An 18,254-nucleotide genomic window follows, 5' to 3' on the forward strand; every position below is an offset into this window, starting at 1 on the left:
GCTCCCAGGTGTCTTTTATACAGGTAAGGATCTGAGATTAGGAGCAATCTCTTAAAGGGGTGCTCCTAATCTCAGTTTGTTACCTGTATAAAAGATACCTGTCCACAGAAGCAATCAATCAATCAGATTCCAAACTCCCCACCATGGCCAAGACCAAAGAGCTGTACAAGGATGTCACGGACAAGATTGTAGACCTACACAAGGCTGGAATGGGCTACAAGACCATCGCCAAGCAGCTCGGTGTGATTATTCGCAAATGGAAGAAACACAAAATAACGGTCAATCTCCCTCGGATTGGGGCTCCATACAAGATCTCACCTCGTGGAGTTTCAATGATCATGAGAACGGTGAGGAATCAGCCCAGAACTACACGGGAGGATCTTGTCAATGATCTCAAGGCAGCTGGGACCTTAGTCACCAAGAAAACAATTGGTAACACACTACGCCACGAAGGAATGAAATCCTGCAGTGCCCGCAAGGTCCCCCTGCTCAAGAAAGCACATGTACAGCCCGTCTGAAGTTTGCCAATGATTCAGAGGAGAACTGGGTGAAAGTGTTGTGGTCAGATGAGACCAAAATCAAGCTCTTTGGCATCAACTCGCCATGTTTGGAGGAGGAGGAATGCTGCCTATGACCCCAAGAACACCATCCCCACCGTCAAACATGGAGATGGAAATATTATGCTTTGGGGGTGTTTTTCTGCTAAGGGGACAGGATAACTGCACCGCATCAAAGGGACGATGGACGGGGCCATTTACCGCCAGGGCATTGAAGCCAGCCAGGGCATTGAAAATGGGTTGTGGATGGGTATTCCAGCATGACAATGACCCAAAACACACGGCCAAGGCAACAAAGGACTGGCTCAAGAAGAAGCACATTAAGGTCCTGGAGTGGCCTAGCCAGTCTCCAGACCTTAATCCCATAGAAAATCTGTGGAGGGAGCTGAAGGTTCGAGTTGCCAAACGTCAGCCTTGAAAACCTTCATGACTTGGAGAGGATCTGCAAAGAGGAGTGGGACAAAATCCCTCCTGAGATGTGCAAACCTGGTGGCCAACTACAAGAAACATCTGACCTCTGTGCAGAGGTGTAAAATACTTGAGTAATTTTACTTGATTACTTTACTTAAGTATTATTTTGGGGGATCTGTACTTGAATAAAGTACAATTTAAACTGATTACTTGTACTTTTACTTGATTACATTTCTGAAGAAAAAACTACTAAGAAAGTACCTTTGTACTTTTTACTCCTTACAATTTTATTTCATCTTGGAAAGTACATTACATTTTTATTTTATCTTATGCACATTAAATACGGAAAACGGAAGCTCAAACGTGTGTGCTTGACGTGAGAACCAATGATCATTGTTTTCATGCATCAAGCGCACACATTTCCACTCCAGTTTCATCAGGTAAATGTCTGGCTTCAAAAGTTCACCATCAAATCTGAGGAAGCATATTGAGGTGGCAAAGTTGAGTTTTCCCCAAAAGGATTTTATTCATTATTCGTTCTGTTTTGATAGAGCCATTAGCCGTGTAATGTATTAGCTGAATGCACAAGATTGATTGCAAATAAAATCAGTGATGAGAATTTAAATACAATTAATATTTTTATATATATATATATATATATATATATATATATATATATATTATTATTTTTTTTTTTTCCATTAAATAAAAATCTCCAAAAGCGTTTAAATAAACATTGTAAGTTTAATTAATTGTAATGCATGTTTAGTGATGTTACCAGGTAGTGGATAAGTTGTATTTATAACATGTCATTATATGACACACTAAATAGGAATTAGGACCGTCAATGAATTATTTTTTTAAATTTTAATAATTACATGATTTGCTTATTAATTAATCTAATTAGTCACAAATAATCATGTATCAATATTTGCTGAGAAAAAAACTCTAAATGCCCCAAATAAACAATTAAAAGATTAATTATCCTTTTAGACAGTGACGTTGAATAGACAACACACAAAAAATTGGCCTTTCAAAACGTTATTAATTCAACACATTCTTGTATTCTGTCTAGAATATGTTTCTAGCATCTGAATCACATCTTGCTCTTCAAAGGGATAGTTCACCCAAAAATTCTTTAATCATTTACTGACCCTCATGTCATCCCAGATGTTTGACTTTCTTTCTTCAGATGAACACAAGCAAATATTTTTAGTCCATATAATACAAGGGGACAGAACGACTTCAGAAACCACACAAAGTGAACATGACAGTCAAGTATGCCTATTGTTTCACTTAAGAAGACACTGATTCATTAACAGGGGTTGCATAAGTTACTGTCATATTCACTTGGTGTAGTTTTTGAAGTGTCATTTTTGGATGTCCCATACATATGATTTTTTCTAAAACTTTTAGTTTTTGTGTTCATCTGATAAATCAAAGTCATGTGGGATGGCATGAGGGTGGAAAGGATGGAGTTTCCTTTTAATCCCTTTCCCTGTATTTTGCTGTGCTGCGTTTTAATTGTTGTTGTTGCACTAGATATACGTGTTTGGTCTGTGCCATTGCATTTTGTTTCGTTTTCTCCCTTTAACCAAACTTCTGAACGTCTGTCAGAAAAGAAAGTACTTCTACTTTTCAAATACTGGAGTATAATTTAAAAGTTGTACTTTTTTACTTTTACTCAAGTATGTTTTTGGCCAGATACTTGTACTTTTAATTGAGTAAAATTTTCACTGAGTATCTGTACTTTCACTTGAGTAAAATTTGAGTACTTTTTACACACCTGCCTCTGTGATTGCCAACAAGGGTTTTGCCACCAAGTACTAAGTAATGTTTCGTGAAGGGGTCAAATATTTATTTCACTCATTAAAATGCAAATCAATTTTTTTGAAATGCGTTTTTCTGGATTTCTTGTTGTTGTTATTCTGTCTCTCACTGTTCAAATAAAGTTATTTAATAAACCAACCATTAAAATTATAGACTGATTCCTGTAGAATTTTACAAGGCGTTTTGGCCTCAAATTGAGCCCTTGTTTATGCCTATGCTTACAGATTTTGTCCAAAATGGAACTCTTCCTGAAACAATGAGGACAGCTGTAATATTGTTAAATATGCAAATATTGTCGCCTCTGACATCTTTACCTTTTATTAACAACATAAATACATTTCTTTCGGTGACAAGAACTTATGTTGTTTACAACATTCTTCGGGCCTGGCAAGATGTAAAAAGGTTTTGTGGTTCTTCTGCTAAAATCTCTTTGTTGGCTCCTCTGTCCTCCAATCCAGACCTACCATCCTCACTCAGAAAGTCTCTATTTATAAAGCAGAAAGAATATAGTATTGATCAGTTTTAAGACTTGTTTACCAATTTCTTCCTTAAGTCCTTCTCAGATTTAAGGGTAAAGTTCCAGATTCCAAGACAGGAGTTTTATAAATACCTTAAAATTCGTCATTTGATAACTACTCTTGAAAAGGCAGGATGAATATCTCTGGAGTGGTCCAGGATAGAGGAGATTTTGATGAATTCCTAAATTTTGAAAGGAAGGATTTATGAGATATACTCGGCACTGTTAGACTATTATAATTCTTCCCTGGTCTCAATTAAAAATGTGTGGCAAAGGGATCTAGGGTGTAACTTCAGTAAGGAACAGTAGGGGGACTATATGTCAGAATATTTTCAATTCATTTTCTTGTAACAAAATTCATGCATAGGATGTATCTTACCCCACTTCAATTGAGTAAAATGTATCCTAATGTATCATCCAGACGTCACCGATGTAAAACCTACATAGGATCAGTTATGCACATCTTTTGGGAATGTAGAAAACTAAAAGATTTCTGGAAAGCTGTGCAGGATTTCACAACCAAGGTTTTGCCAATTCCATTGGACAATACACCAACACAATATCTCTTTGGCACGGAATTGGACCGGACACTTAACTCTATATCTGTAAAGAGGCTTGGCATAATATCATACTTAGCAAAAAAAAAAATGCATTTAGCTCAACTGGAATCAACCAAGGCCTCCGACATTTGAACCGTTTAAACAACTTTTGAATGAAACATTACGATTAGAACAGTACACCTACAACTTAAGAAACAAGGGCGATTCTTTTCGAAGAATATGGATGCCTCTCATAGACCTCTGACCTTTTGGCCACCTTAGATATACTTAATAAAATGTATGATCATATTTAAAACTACAGCTTGACATTAATGTGATTTATTTTTGTATTTATTTTAATTTATCTTTTGTTTTTCTCTCTTCAGTGCATCTGTACTGTATTTTTCATCAGTTTATTATATTTAAATATTGCTGCTCTTATTATTTTACTGCATTTGACCTTTGTTACTGAATGTTCCTGTTGTTATTTTTGTTTTATGACCCTCTCATGTATATTAAAATCAATAAACAAATCATTTAAAAAATAATAATAAATTATAGACTGATAATTTCTTTGTCAGTGGGCAAACATACAAAATCAGGATCAGGAGATCAAATGACACCCCCCGCCCCCCACTGTAAGATGAATACAGTTTGAGGGTGCAATGTACAATAATATCCCTAAACCACCTGTCAGACCATAAATCAATACTTCATCTAGATTTTAATATTTTTTACATTTAAGGAAAACAGAAATATGCATATATGCTCTAAAAAAATAAAGGTTATTTCACAGTGATGCCATATAGAACCGTTTTAGCTCCCCAAAGAATGTATCAGTGAACAGTTCTTAGCAGATCCATTTTTACTAGTGTGAAGAACATTTTAACCTTTTTTCACTAAAATTTTTTGTGCAAAGTATAATTCCGTGGCTATTAAAGGTTCTTAATGGAACCATAAATTAGTTCAACATCACAGTTCTGGGTAAGCAAGCCTATAGTGTGTCAACATGTCATACATTTGTCATTTATGCAGGCCTGCCAACGTTTGAGTTCAACTTGTGAGAATTCCCTGCTAAAAAAAACAAAAAAACAAACAAACAATAGAAGCCCAATAGAAACCATCACAGAAATTCCAATGGTTTCCATTAAAATACCATTATGAACCATTAGCTTTTTCCAGTAAAACCATTACAAAATTCCTTTTTGTAGTGTGTTTTGGGCATTGTCCCAATAGGATTTAACATCCCACCAATAGAATCCATCACATACCAGTAGACACCATTATAGTTTCCATTAAAACCAATACAATTCCCATTGTGACCATTAAAACCATTACATTTTCTATTGTGTTTTGGGCAGGGTTCTATTGGTTTTTTCAGCAGGGTTCACAAGTCCCAGTGTTCAAGAATCGCTGAGCCATGTGTTTTAAATGTCAATAAAAGAGAAAAATAATTTTTTAACGATGAGAGAAATAATATTCCAAAGGCTATTGCAAAGGTTGCTCATAAACTAGAATTCTGATAACGTTGCAACTTGTGATTTACAGTTCCTGCCTCCTTCTGCCATCTAGTGTTGAATGTTCGCAGTTGCAGCCTTATTCGTCATATAAATAAGCTGTACATACCTCAGTTTAGTGTGCTGTCTGTGTAATTAATGGTTGAATTATAAGACCTGAACACGGAGGCACTGAATGTGGTTTGTTTACCTCTGAGTTCGAGACTTACATCTCTATCTATGTCTGCTGACTCCATAATGGCCTGTGTATCTTCACCTGACAGGGGCGCCTGGGGCACAGAGCATGGACAAAATATATCCGAGAAAGGTGTTGTTCAGCCAGAGATGAGGGACTGGATGCACGAACAGACTGACAATGTAAAGGTGGGCTGTGAATGCTTACGAAATTACAGTCTTGTGATGAATTTCACACTGTTAAGTGACAGAGTGTGGGTGAGGTGTTTCTCTGCTGCTTTCTTTACACTCACTGTTCACTGTTGTCTGTATTCAGAGACTGAAAGTTCTTTTTAATAGACTCCTCCTGCCCATTTGAGGATTTAAACTCTGTCATGAACTCTAGAAACCTACTGTAGTTCTCTGGTGAGAGAGGAAAGGTCCCCATTTCATAGCTTGAAGACACTTTATGCTTGTGAAAACTTTTCTCAAGATGTTTTTGCAAGCGTTACATACATCTTAATTTGAGACTGCCGTTACATGGACATGCAATGAGTCAAACAAAAAAGGATTTTTTTTTTAAATGTTGGAATTACGCCATTTGACACCATTGATAATGTATTATCATATATTTTTTTACAGGCAATTGTGCATATCAAAGCACTGTCCATAAGACCAAAAAATGTCCACAGCATATTATCAGTTTCATTAAAGGCACTGTCTAGTAAATAGTATACTTATAATGCAGTGAATTTTTACCTCGTTGCCTCATCTGGAATTTGATCACTGTCTTTCTCACTCAGATTCACCATCATGCCCAGAGCAACTTCATCTGCAGTCAAAAGCCATCTGCTGTTATGTCAGCTGAAAGTTATTTGGAAGTTTGAGTAGGTTGGTATCAAAATAGATGTAAAGCAGCATTTTAGCTCCAGTAACCCTCTCTACATGCTTGTGTAAGCATAAAGTCTTTAATAATAGTGACTGACGCAGAGATGATATCATGTATAAATGAGTGTTTGAAGGACAGATGCAGGATGTTTTAATAATTGTAATGATCGTTAACGCTCACCATTTGAATAATGAGGGAAATGAAGTCTTGAGTCTATGGCTCTTCTGAGAGGCAGCATCTTACTTCCCCAAAGGCAAGACTTGAAATATGACTCATGTGAATGAAGCAAAAAATACGGCCTCAAACGACCTGGTTAGAGACCTGACAGAAACAGCATTGTTGTTCTTGTTTTACCACCAATAACCTATGAATTTATGCAATTACAGACTGTTCTTTGATAATCTGCCATCATTTATGTCCTCTCTGTATCTTAAAGGAATTGTTCACCCAAAAATAAACATTTACTAAAAATATACTCACCCTCAGGCTGTCCAAGATGTAGATGAGTTTGTTTCTTCATTGTTACAGATTTGGATCATTTTAGCATTACATCACTTGCTCACCCGTGGATCCTCTGCAGTGAATGAGTGCCGTCAGAATGCCATCCAAACAGCTGATGAAAACATAACAAGTAAACTCCAGTCTATCCGTTAATGTCTTGTGAAGCAAAAAGCTGTTTTTTTGTTGTTGTTGTTTTTAAACTGCTGCTTCCAGCTAAATAGAGTCCTCTATCCATAAAATTGCTTTCTTCAATAAAAATGTTATCTAGTCTGAATCAGGAGATAAAAATGCACAGATCAAGCACTGTTTTAAATGTTCTAAAGAAATACATTGGCCAGAAGCAACAGTTTAATGCCTTAGTGATGGATTCATTTCTTACAAACATGAAAAACAAACTCATTTGCGTCTTGGATGGCCAGAGAGAGAGAGAGAGAGTATATTTTAAGTAAATTTTCATTTTTTGGGTGATTTATTCCTTTAACTGTACTCTGCCAGCAGATTTCTATTTTTGGCCTGAGATTAAAACAACAGTAGCTGCTATTTGTATTGGAAATGTGCCTAAAATAAGCAGTAAATGATTTCACTTGCTATTTATAGTCAGTTACAAAGAATGAGGAGTCTTATTCTTTGTCATATTTGTGGTGTTATGCAACGAGAATTACATAATAGCGCTATAAGCAGTAGCATGCATATACAGTATTAGCCTTTAGATGATTCGTACTGTATGTCTTATGCACATTCTTTCTCTCCTCTTTGTTTTTTGTTTTTCTCTCACATTCAGAAGTTGAATTCCCCCAGTCTCTTAGTAGTATTGACATGGCAGAACACGAGAGTCTGTTCAAATACAAATGGAGATGATTTAGTGGCTGTGTTTTGCTCTCTCACGTTTCGCCCCCGGCTCTAGACTTCAGAAGTGACAGCTCTGATAGCTGTTCAGACACATACACCTTGATGTGAGTTAGGTTGTGCTCCTGTGTATAATCACTTTACTGTGTGTCCAGCTTTTGGTTGGCTGTTGCAGTCGGTTTAGGAAGAAGCATGTAATCGAGTTAGATGGCTGTTTGCCACACAGCCAAGTGGATCAGAACAGTAGAGGGAAGATGACAAATGGGGGGAAAGGCTAAAGAACACTCGGGGGGGTTTTTTGGTTTAAATTAAGCATCCTAAGACACGGCAATTTATTATGAAAGCTGTTATGACTCACGACACAAAGATGCATCATGAAAGAAATGAAATTTCTCCTTTTAGAAATGTATTTGTGCCTCATAATGAAAAACACAGCATTTGTCATAGCTGTCACAATAATCAATTTAATCACACGTCATGTTGTACCATCAAAACTGGTTTTAAAAAAAGAATTGCATGTGTATGTTTAAGTGCATATACTGATTGGCCTCCTCCTGATGTTCTCTCCGAGAGATGTTCTCTCTCTATAATCTGCTGAAGCTCTCAGATCAAACTCAGCTTTGCTCAGATGGTCACGGGCACACCAGAGATTCTCAGAGAGGCTTTCAAACCTCTTGAGCAACTCATAATTTATATCTGAGAGCTCCAGCAGAGCAGAATTTCAAAAGTATGTAGTCTTTACACCTATTGAGAGCTTTTTCATTAAAAATATCACTACGCCATTCCTTATGTGTAGAAAATATTGCAGGCAGTGTTACAATTTTGCAATAATGTTGTCTGTAATTGGCAATTCTTGACCCTCTTTGCTTTGAAATGTCAGATAATAATAATAATAATAATAATTACTTACATTTATATAGCGCTTTTCTAGGCACTCAAAGCGCTTTACATTGTGAGGGGGGGGGTCTCCTCATCCACCACCAGTGTGCAGCATCCACCTGGATGATGCGACGGCAGCCATATTGCGCCAGAACGCCCACCACACACCAGCTTATTGGTGGAGAGGAGACAGAGTGATGAAGCCAATCAGCAGATATGGGGATTGTTAGGAGGCCATGATGGTCAGAGGCCAATGGGCGAATTTGGCCAGGATGCCGAGGTCACACCTCTACTCTTTTCGAAGAGTTTTTTGGGATTTTTAATGACCACAGAGAGTCAGGACCTCGGTTTAACGTCTCATCCGAAGGACGGTGCTTTTTACAGTATAGTGTCCCCTTCACTATACTGGGGCGCTAGGACCCGCACAGACCACAGGGTGAGCACCCCCTACTGGTCTCACTAGCACCTCAAATAATGCACTAATCAAACGTAATGGAAATGATTGTGAGAGACAGCTAAGCCATCACAGGATTGGCAGTCGGTGCAACTTTCTAGAACAATCGAGTTGCACTGTTTAAACGGGAGGCTAGCGGCGCGATGTGACGCGACAAACGACGATAGAACCCATTATAATCAGTGATGCTGTCTACACTAGATGCGGTGCGACACGACAAATCCTCGACAGTAAACTGATGCCTCGTTCTATTTATGATGTAACCAACTGACACAAAGTACAAATGATTTGCAGAGGTCACTTTGTCGTGCCCAGTGTATACAGCCAACCACGCAGTGTGCCACGTTGCGTCCGGTGTAGACATGGTGTTTATTAGCTGCTCTCAAAGCAAATCAGTCCTTCTCTTAATGCTTGTTTCTACGGCAATGATTGCAAAAAAATAAATAAAAGCACTTTACTGAACGCTCTTTAATCACCACTGGCTCCAGAAATTTGAGACATGGTTTCAATAGATATTGGAATCTCAGTCTGTTTGTACACATTTAGTACTATGAGTGTTGAGTCCTCTCTTTATAGATGTGTGCAATAATTTTTGTATTATGGTTGAGCTCTTGGAAGAGTTTGGTATTGGTAGATGTGTTAATGACTTTGAACTTCTTATACCAAGGTTGCATTTATTTCATTATAAATATAATAATATAATATTCACAAGAAACATTTCTTATTATTATCATCAATGTTGAAAACATTTGTGCTGCTTAATATTTTTTGTGGAAACTACCTTTCTGTTGAGTTTCTTTGATAAATAGAAACCATTTTTTTTTTGGTAAAGAAGTCTTTAATATTTTTATATGTAAAACTTTTTACTTTTGATCATTTTAATGCATCCTTACTGAATAAAAGAACTAATTCTGAAAAAAATGTAAAAATCTTCCTGACCCCATACTTTTGAATGGAAGTGTGTAACAACGGTATTACCATTTGATGCCATTACGCACCATAGTACAGCCGAAGTATTTTTGTAATGGTACTGTATGTGGTGCACCTCCATGTGATGAAAAGTTTTCAAAGCCAACAAGAAATATTTACATTCGTAATACATATTTTGGTCTTATTTTAAATGATTTATGTCTTCACAGAGGTAAAATGGGTTACCGGCACGGATTCATTTTCGTTTTACATGTTAACTAACAGTATTTATTGTGTCACTTACATTATCACTTTACTGTTATGCATTTAGTTTTCAGAAATATGCATTATATTAATTAGCTTTGTAAGACTATAAATGGTATGCTCATTTCATAAGAACATAAAGAAATTAGCATGGCAACAGTCTGCTTAATGCAGTATCATGGCCCAGTGATTGTATCCAATGGAAATACTGAGGTACTTTAATAAAACACCAAGATGATAAACAGTAAAGAAATTTTTTCTCACAGCTTGTTTTGCTGATATTTTCCAAGGGTGCTAATGAAGGACACTGTATATATAGGCCTAAGCTCGTGTGGGTGTTATTGGTGTGTGTTGTGTTAATGAAAGTTGTGTGTTAAGCTTTGTGTTAAGGTCGAGCCCTTCAGCTCATGTGAATGGTTCAGAGGAGGCTAATGTTGTGTTTAATTGTTTGAGCTCAAGTCTAATTATTTGATGTTAACATTATTCTGAGATTATGGCTCCCTGGTGGAGACTTAACTTCTGAAGGCATTTGTTGGTGGTTGAGGCTATTTAGTCTGCTCTGGATTTTTAAGACCATACTGGACTCTCAGATCAATTAAGAAACATCTGCTCTTTTGCCCTTGTGTGGTATTATTTACATCTGATTCTAAACTGGGGGTCATGTAGCTAAAATGTTCATGATTCAGTATAGTCTAATGCTTTGGTATGTTTTATGGGATACCTGATAAATCTCTTGTGGATAAACTATGCTCACACTTCCTCTTGCCTTCACTCTTGGTCTCCCCCACTTATACACTGTTAATATCTCAGTCAATGTGACTAGCCAGTAACTAATGCAATTTTGGAGGGAAGTCTCCTGTCTGAGCACCCTTTAAGAGGTTGTGTTTCAGCTCCAATGCACTCATAGCCAGAATGATTATTTAGATAACAAGTAAATGCACATACTATGCATTTGTGCACCAACAGCTGTATCAGTTTCTCGTGAGCTTAAAAACGTTTTATCTAAATTCCCAGATGATTGAAAATGGTTTTCTAAAAAATAAAAAAAAAACTTGTATCAATGTATGTACACTACTATTCAAAAGTGTAGGGTCAGTAAGATTTGTTTTTTATTTTTTATTTTTTTAAGGAAGTCTCTTGAAACCTCATTTCCACCGCTGGATAAAAATATGCAGCAAAAATTCTGACTTCTTTAGAATTGTGAGATATAACACACACACAAACACAAACACACACACACACACACACATATATATATATATATATATATATATATATATAATTAGTGCTGTCAAACGATTAATCATGATTAATTGCATCCAAATTGCATCCGGAAAGCATCGTGTCACGCCCAGTTTAGGGAGCTAAACTCAAAAAAAAAAAAAAAAGGAACTCTCAAAATAAATAAATAAATAAAAACAAAATGAAAAAAAAACAAGAGCACCCTTAGTTAAAACTGTAATAATAATATATTTGGCAAACTCTTCTGTGCATATTTGCATTTGCGCTCTGGAGAGCATCAGATGTTTCTGTTTACAACGTTTGCAGCGTTGAGCAGTGTAGCCAGTCACAGATACATCCATTGAACCGATGAACTGAGATGAGTGACAGGCTCAGTGCATCTGAAATTATAAAGGGAGCACTCATTGCACGCATTGTAGGCTATCAGTAATGCATTCAGAATTTTAATAAAAGGTTTTTTGGGGGGGGGTTTCATGATGCTAAGAGGAACAGTGTCCCCTCACTAAATGTAATGTAATGTATATGTATGTATGGCTCCCTTCCTGATTTTTTTTTTTTTGCATGTTTGTCACACTTTAATGTTTCAGATCATCAAACAAATTTAAATATTAATCAAAGATAACACAAGTAAACACAACATGCAGTTTTTAAATGAAGTTTTTTATTATGAAGGGAAAACAAAATCCAAACCCACATGGCCCTGTGTGAAAAAGTGCTTGCCCCCTAAACCTAATAACTGGTTGTGCCACCCTTAGCAGCAACAACTGCAATCAAGCGTTTGCGATGACTGGCAATGAGTCTTTCACATCGCTGTGGAGGAATTTTGGCCCACTCTTCTTTGCAGAAATGTTTTAATTCAGCCACATTGGAGGGTTTTCGAGCATGAATGGACTGTTTAAGTGGATTTAAGTCCAGATTTTGATTTGGCCACTCCAAAACCTTAATTTTGTTTTACTTGAGACATTCCGAGGTGGACTTGCTGCTGTGTTTGGAATCATTGTCCTGCTGCATAACCCAAGTGCGCTTGAGCTTGAGGTCACAAACTGATGGCCGGAAATTCTCCTTCAGGATTTTCTGATAGAGTGCAGAATTCATGGTTCCATCAGTTATAGCAAGTCATCCAGGTTCTGAAGCTGCAAAGCAGCCTCAGACCATCACACTACCACCACGTTTGACTGTTGGTATGATGTTCTTTTTATGAAATGCTGTGTTGGTTTTAAGCCAGATGTAACGGGACACACACCTTCCAAAAAGTTCAACTTTTGTCGCATCAGTCCACGGAATATTTGTCCAAAAGTCTTGGGGATAATCAAGATATTTTTTGGCAAATGTGAGATGAGTCTTTGTGTTCTTTTTGGTCAGCAGTGGCTTTTGCCTTGGAACTCTCCCATGGATGCCGTTTTTGCCCAGTCTCTTTCTTATTGTTGAATCATGAACACTGACCTTAATTGAGGCAAGTGAGGCCTGCAGTTCTTTAGATGTTGTTCTGGGTTCTTTTATGAACTCCTGGATGAGTCGTCTTTGTGCTCTTGGAGTAATTTTGGTAGGCCGGCCACTCCTGGGAAGGTTCACCACTGTTCCAAGTTTTCTCCATTTGTGGATAATGGCTCTGACTATGGTTTGCTGGAGTCCCAGACTGATACATGTAAACTATTTTGTTTCTCATCTGTTTATGAATTTCTTAAGATCGCGGAATGATGTGTTGCTCTTTAAACATGCTTCACTTTGTATTGCTTGAGGAAATTATCACAATTTCATATTGACCGAACGTTAATGATCATGTTTTATCATGCTTTTATTGAATCATTTTATTGGTCGTATGGTTTGGTCAAACATCTTTAAAAGCGAGAAATTCTCTAAACCAGATAGTTAAATGGTCGAGTCGATTGGTGGGTAAGTCACAGTTGGATCCAACTTCGTTGTTGTATACCAGACAGTTGCAACGAATGGCTACTTCTATTTTAAATGATGACTCCCCACCCTTTGCATAGTGAGTTTCAGCTTCTTCCTTCTGGACGGAGGTTTTTAATTCCAAGGTGTAAAACAAAGCGACATAAAAACAGCTTTGTTCCCACTGTTTTAACTGTGTTAAATAAGCTGTAGGATGGGGGAGTCTTGGGAGTATTTATATTATTTATCATGTATTGTATTTTGTTATTTGTTGTGTTATGCTCTTAAATGTGTTTTGAATTTGTGTTATGGATGGTTGTCATTGTCACTTTACTGCAAGACAAATTTACCTGCGGGTGTGAATAAAGTAACCTAACCTAACCTTGTCAGACAGGTTCTATTTAAGTGATTTCTTGTTTCAACAGGTCTGGCAGTAATCAGGCCTGGGTTTGGCTAGTGAAATTTAACTCAGCTTTCTAAAATAATGTGGTTAATCACAGTTCTTTCATGATTTAATAGGAGGGGGCAATTAATTTTTCACGTAGGGCCAGGTAGGTTTGGACAGCTTTTTTCCCTTAATAAATGAAATCATCATTTAAAAACTGCATTTTGTATTTACTTGCAATATCTTTGTGTAATATTAAAATTTGTTTGATGATCTGAATCTTTTAAGTGTGACAAATATGCAGAAAATTTAAAAATCAGGAAGGGGGCCAACACTTTTTCACACCACTGTGTGTATATATATACATATATATATATATATATTATACACACACACATATATATATACATACATATACATTACATATATATTATACACATAGGCTAAATACTGTGCCTTATCCTGGGCTGCTTAAACTTTATTTCCCCACCAATGTCAAAATCAATCCTATGCCTTTGCTTCAAATAACACAAAAATAAATTTGTCTTTGGCTTATTCTTCACTATAATACTATTTATACTGTATAATAATACTGTTTATTATAATTATATTTAATATTTAATTATAATATTCATAATAATATAATAATTATAATATTTAAGTCTTCTTATTATACCTACACAGATTATACTCATTTATAATTCATATTCATATTTTTAGGTGCTTTTTTCTCCTTTCTCTGATGTGTTTTGATACTTGAATAAAAACAATGAGAGCCATGAGAGCATCCGTACTGTAGTCGGTACTGTGCTCTACCCTTTGGTTTAGCAATGTAAAAGGGCATGGAAATCGAGCAATGAATGATGAAACGTACAGTACAATGCAATTTTGAAAGCACTGTTTTTATTTTTTTTTAAAAGCCTATTACAATTATGAAATTTGACAATATTTTTGGTGAGTTTATAATGTAATAAATTTCTCATAATGTAATAATTATTACATTATGAGCTCAAGATTTTATTGTTTTGAGAAAATGATTACATTATGAACATTTTATTACAATAATAATGTAATACTTATTACATTATGTGCAGTTTTTACATGAGAAAAGCGGGAGAGCGAAAAAAGAAAGGTGCTTTTAACATTCATCTCAGCACTGTATGAACACACTCCCATCTACAGCGTTTCCATGGCAACCCTGACAGAGTGACATGTTGTCTCAGACAAACCGAATGCTTGACATTATGACTCTAGCCTCTGAACCAGCTTCCTGTTAGGACAACCAAACACAGAGTAAGGGCATACGCGCTCATGTGTCTTCTGATTTGGAAACAGGACATAGTCTTTGAAGGTGAAAGCTGCTGAAGTGTATTGACTTTGATGATACTGTGTCTTTTATCTTGTTCTATACTTATTGTAAGACTCTGTGCCTTTGTTGTTTTCAAAGATCTGTTAGGCTTTTCCAAAAGTAAAACCTATTTTTATTTTTTCTTCGTTTTTGACCGTTTAAATTTTTAATATATTTTCAAATGTAATTTACTCCTGTGATGCAAAGCTGAATTTTCATCAGCCATTACTCCAGTCTTCAGTGTCACATGATTCTTCTGGAACCATTTTATGCTAATTTCTTCATATATATGTATATATATGTGTGTGTGTGTATTTATGCCATGGTCTGTCTGAATACTAGATTCTGATTGGATGGCAGGTGTTGATTAAATTCGTTGAACTGCACAGGTAGTTCACGTTCTATATTAATGCGCTTCCTATAAACATTGGTAACCATAGTAACATACAGTTACAGTTGAATAGCACTACAGACGAAAATAACCGTCATTTTTATCGTTCCGGTCAAATATTGCAGCGCAAATATTATTAACATCTTTAATATGTGAACCATGGCATAAACGGGATAACGTTAATCAACGGCTAGCTGTGCATTAAACGATTTGAATGCACTTCGCGGAGGCATTCAAATCGTTTAATGCACAGCTAGTCGTTGATTATTCCTTACATACACTCTCAGAAATAAAGGTACAAAAGCTGTCACTGGGGTGGTACCTTTTCAAAAGGTACATGTTTGTACCTAAAGGGTCCATTCTGGTACCTTAAAAGGTACATACTAGTACTTAAAGTGTACATATTTGAACCTAATAGGTACAACCTTTTGAAAAGGTACCGCCCCAGTGACAGCTTTTGTACCTTTATTTCTGAGAGTGTATACAACACGTTCTCACTCCCAACTCGTCACATATTGAAGCTTGGTCAGGACTTGGCGACTTCACTTTTTGACTCTCAAGGTAACGTTACCCCTTTCATTTTTCGACGCGCAGGGTCCTCCCGTTGCTTTAAATAGGAAACCCTTAGCGTCAATATGCCGACGCCATACTGGGAATTTTATAGTCATAATTAAATTATATATTGGGTAATATTGCATATATGTTGGGGTGTGATTTTTTCAATGTAAACAGCCACAACAGTTTTATTTATATTACATTATTTACACATTTATAAGCACATAAACCAACCCCTGCCCCTAAACCTACCATAACAGGCAGATACAACTACCATCATAATTTATTCAAAAAATATGAATATACCAAGTCTTCCGAGGCAAAACGATTGATTTGTGAGAGGAATAGACTCGATCGCCGTCTCTGTCCGCCGTTAAGCTCATCCTGTTTGCTTTTCTGCAGTCCGTGCACAAATTCAAAAAATGCCGCCAGAAGAAGCCTTACGTCAGCCTTGGTTGTGAAATGCTATTGGCTCTTGTGTGTCTCGTGACCGATTGTGTCACGCTGCTGGATGGGACAATAGTGTTCGACTTCATGCGGCGCCATGAAAACCGATCGGCGGCTGACTTGAAGCAGTGCATGCCGGTTAGAAAATTTGTCCGACTTGATCTGGCGCCGACTTCACGTCACTGTCACGTGTGGCATCAAAGTACCGCGAGAGCGTTTGGAGAGCAGCCGGCTCACTCAGCCGGTGCAGTTTCTCCAGAGCGACTGCGGGAGCGCTGATGACCACACAGCTGTTTCACAATTAGCCAAATTCACCACATGACAACAATGACATGTGTTTCTAACATCTTCAATTCCAATACAGCTCACAAATATTATTTTACTTGGAAAATATCACAATCGTGTGAAAAAATGGAAGCTAAGCCAAACTTTGAACATTTTATAAAAAGAGATTAAACAAATGGTAGCTACTACTACATCAGATAAAATTAAGAACAAAAAAGCAAGAAAGACCTATGAAGCTTTTTGTTACTTTAAATTGTTGTAATTTTACCCCTGGCATGAATTGTTTCACTTTACATATTCTTATGAATGTTTATTTGTTTTTGTACTTGTTGTGAGTTGTATATGCTTGTACAAACCTTTGTATAATTTTTGCATAATAATAATAATAAAAAAATACTGCCCACAAATCTGTTTTTAGAACAGTAAAAGCTTTTTTTTTTTTTTACTGTATAGTCACAATGTTATAATGAGTCACATTTAATAATAATTTTTAAAAAAACACTGATAAAGGCCTATTGGTATTTAAATAGTACATGTTTATGTTGAACTTTATTCTTGAACAGATGGCCCTGTATTAAGCAGTATATAAAAAGTGTTTCTGTTGCTCATGAAAACATTTCTGAAACGTCCGTGCATTTGACAAATATTGCATGTTATTCACTTCATCTGTGATAAGAGTATCCAAACACCGCGAGAGCATCACTACCCGGGAGCAGAAAGAGTCCGACTTCACGTCTCCGCTTTCAATTCCGCCCACGACTGCAAGCGGCTATTCTCGCCGATAGGTCTGTGCGGCGCCGCATGAAGTCGAACACACCTTATGATTTTGAATGAGATGTGAGCAAGTTAACACAGCGGGATCATTTTCAGCAATTAAAACCTTATGTTTTGCTCTCTTCTTCTCATGAAGACTTTGTATGGCTTCAGAAGACTTGGAATGCAACACGACTTGTTTGTAATGCTTTTATACTGCTTGTTTATGGTCAGTTTTTGCAATAAATACCTGTGACTGCACTTATATTTTCCTGTTACGTGTTTTATATTGTTCAGAAGTGGGTAGGTTTAGGGTAGGCTTGGGGTTAGGTGTTCCAATAAAAGTATAAATTTATATAAAATTATTTCTATTTTTTACAAATGCATGCAAACCATTATACTAAGACAAACAACTGAAAACAACGGAGGACCCTGCAAGTCGAAAAATGACGCTAAGGGGTACCTTGAGCGTCAAAAAGCGACGCCAAGTGGTCCTGACCAAGCTTCAATATGTGACGAGTTGGGTGTGAGAATGGGTTGATATATATATATATATATATATATATATATATATATTTAGCAGACACTTTTATCCAAAGCGACTTACAAATGAGGACAATAGAAGCAATCAAAACCAACAAATGAGCAATATATATATATATATATATATATATATATATATATATATATAT

General features: G+C 36.6%; 1 protein-coding gene across 1 annotated transcript in view; it reads left to right on the forward strand.

Annotated features, from left to right (window-relative positions):
• The first annotated feature begins 5,634 nt into the window (after positions 1 to 5,634).
• The window catches only part of aatkb (apoptosis-associated tyrosine kinase b), a 70,301-nt gene continuing 57,681 nt past the window's right edge, over positions 5,635 to 18,254 (forward strand). Inside the window, exon 1 of the mRNA XM_058793802.1 lies at positions 5,635 to 5,734. The gene's annotated coding sequence lies outside the window, so the exon portion shown is untranslated. The remainder of the gene's footprint in view (positions 5,735 to 18,254) is intronic.

Source organism: Onychostoma macrolepis, chromosome 12, assembly GCF_012432095.1.
Source record: "Onychostoma macrolepis isolate SWU-2019 chromosome 12, ASM1243209v1, whole genome shotgun sequence".
In the NCBI taxonomy this organism is placed as follows: Eukaryota; Metazoa; Chordata; class Actinopteri; order Cypriniformes; family Cyprinidae; genus Onychostoma; species Onychostoma macrolepis.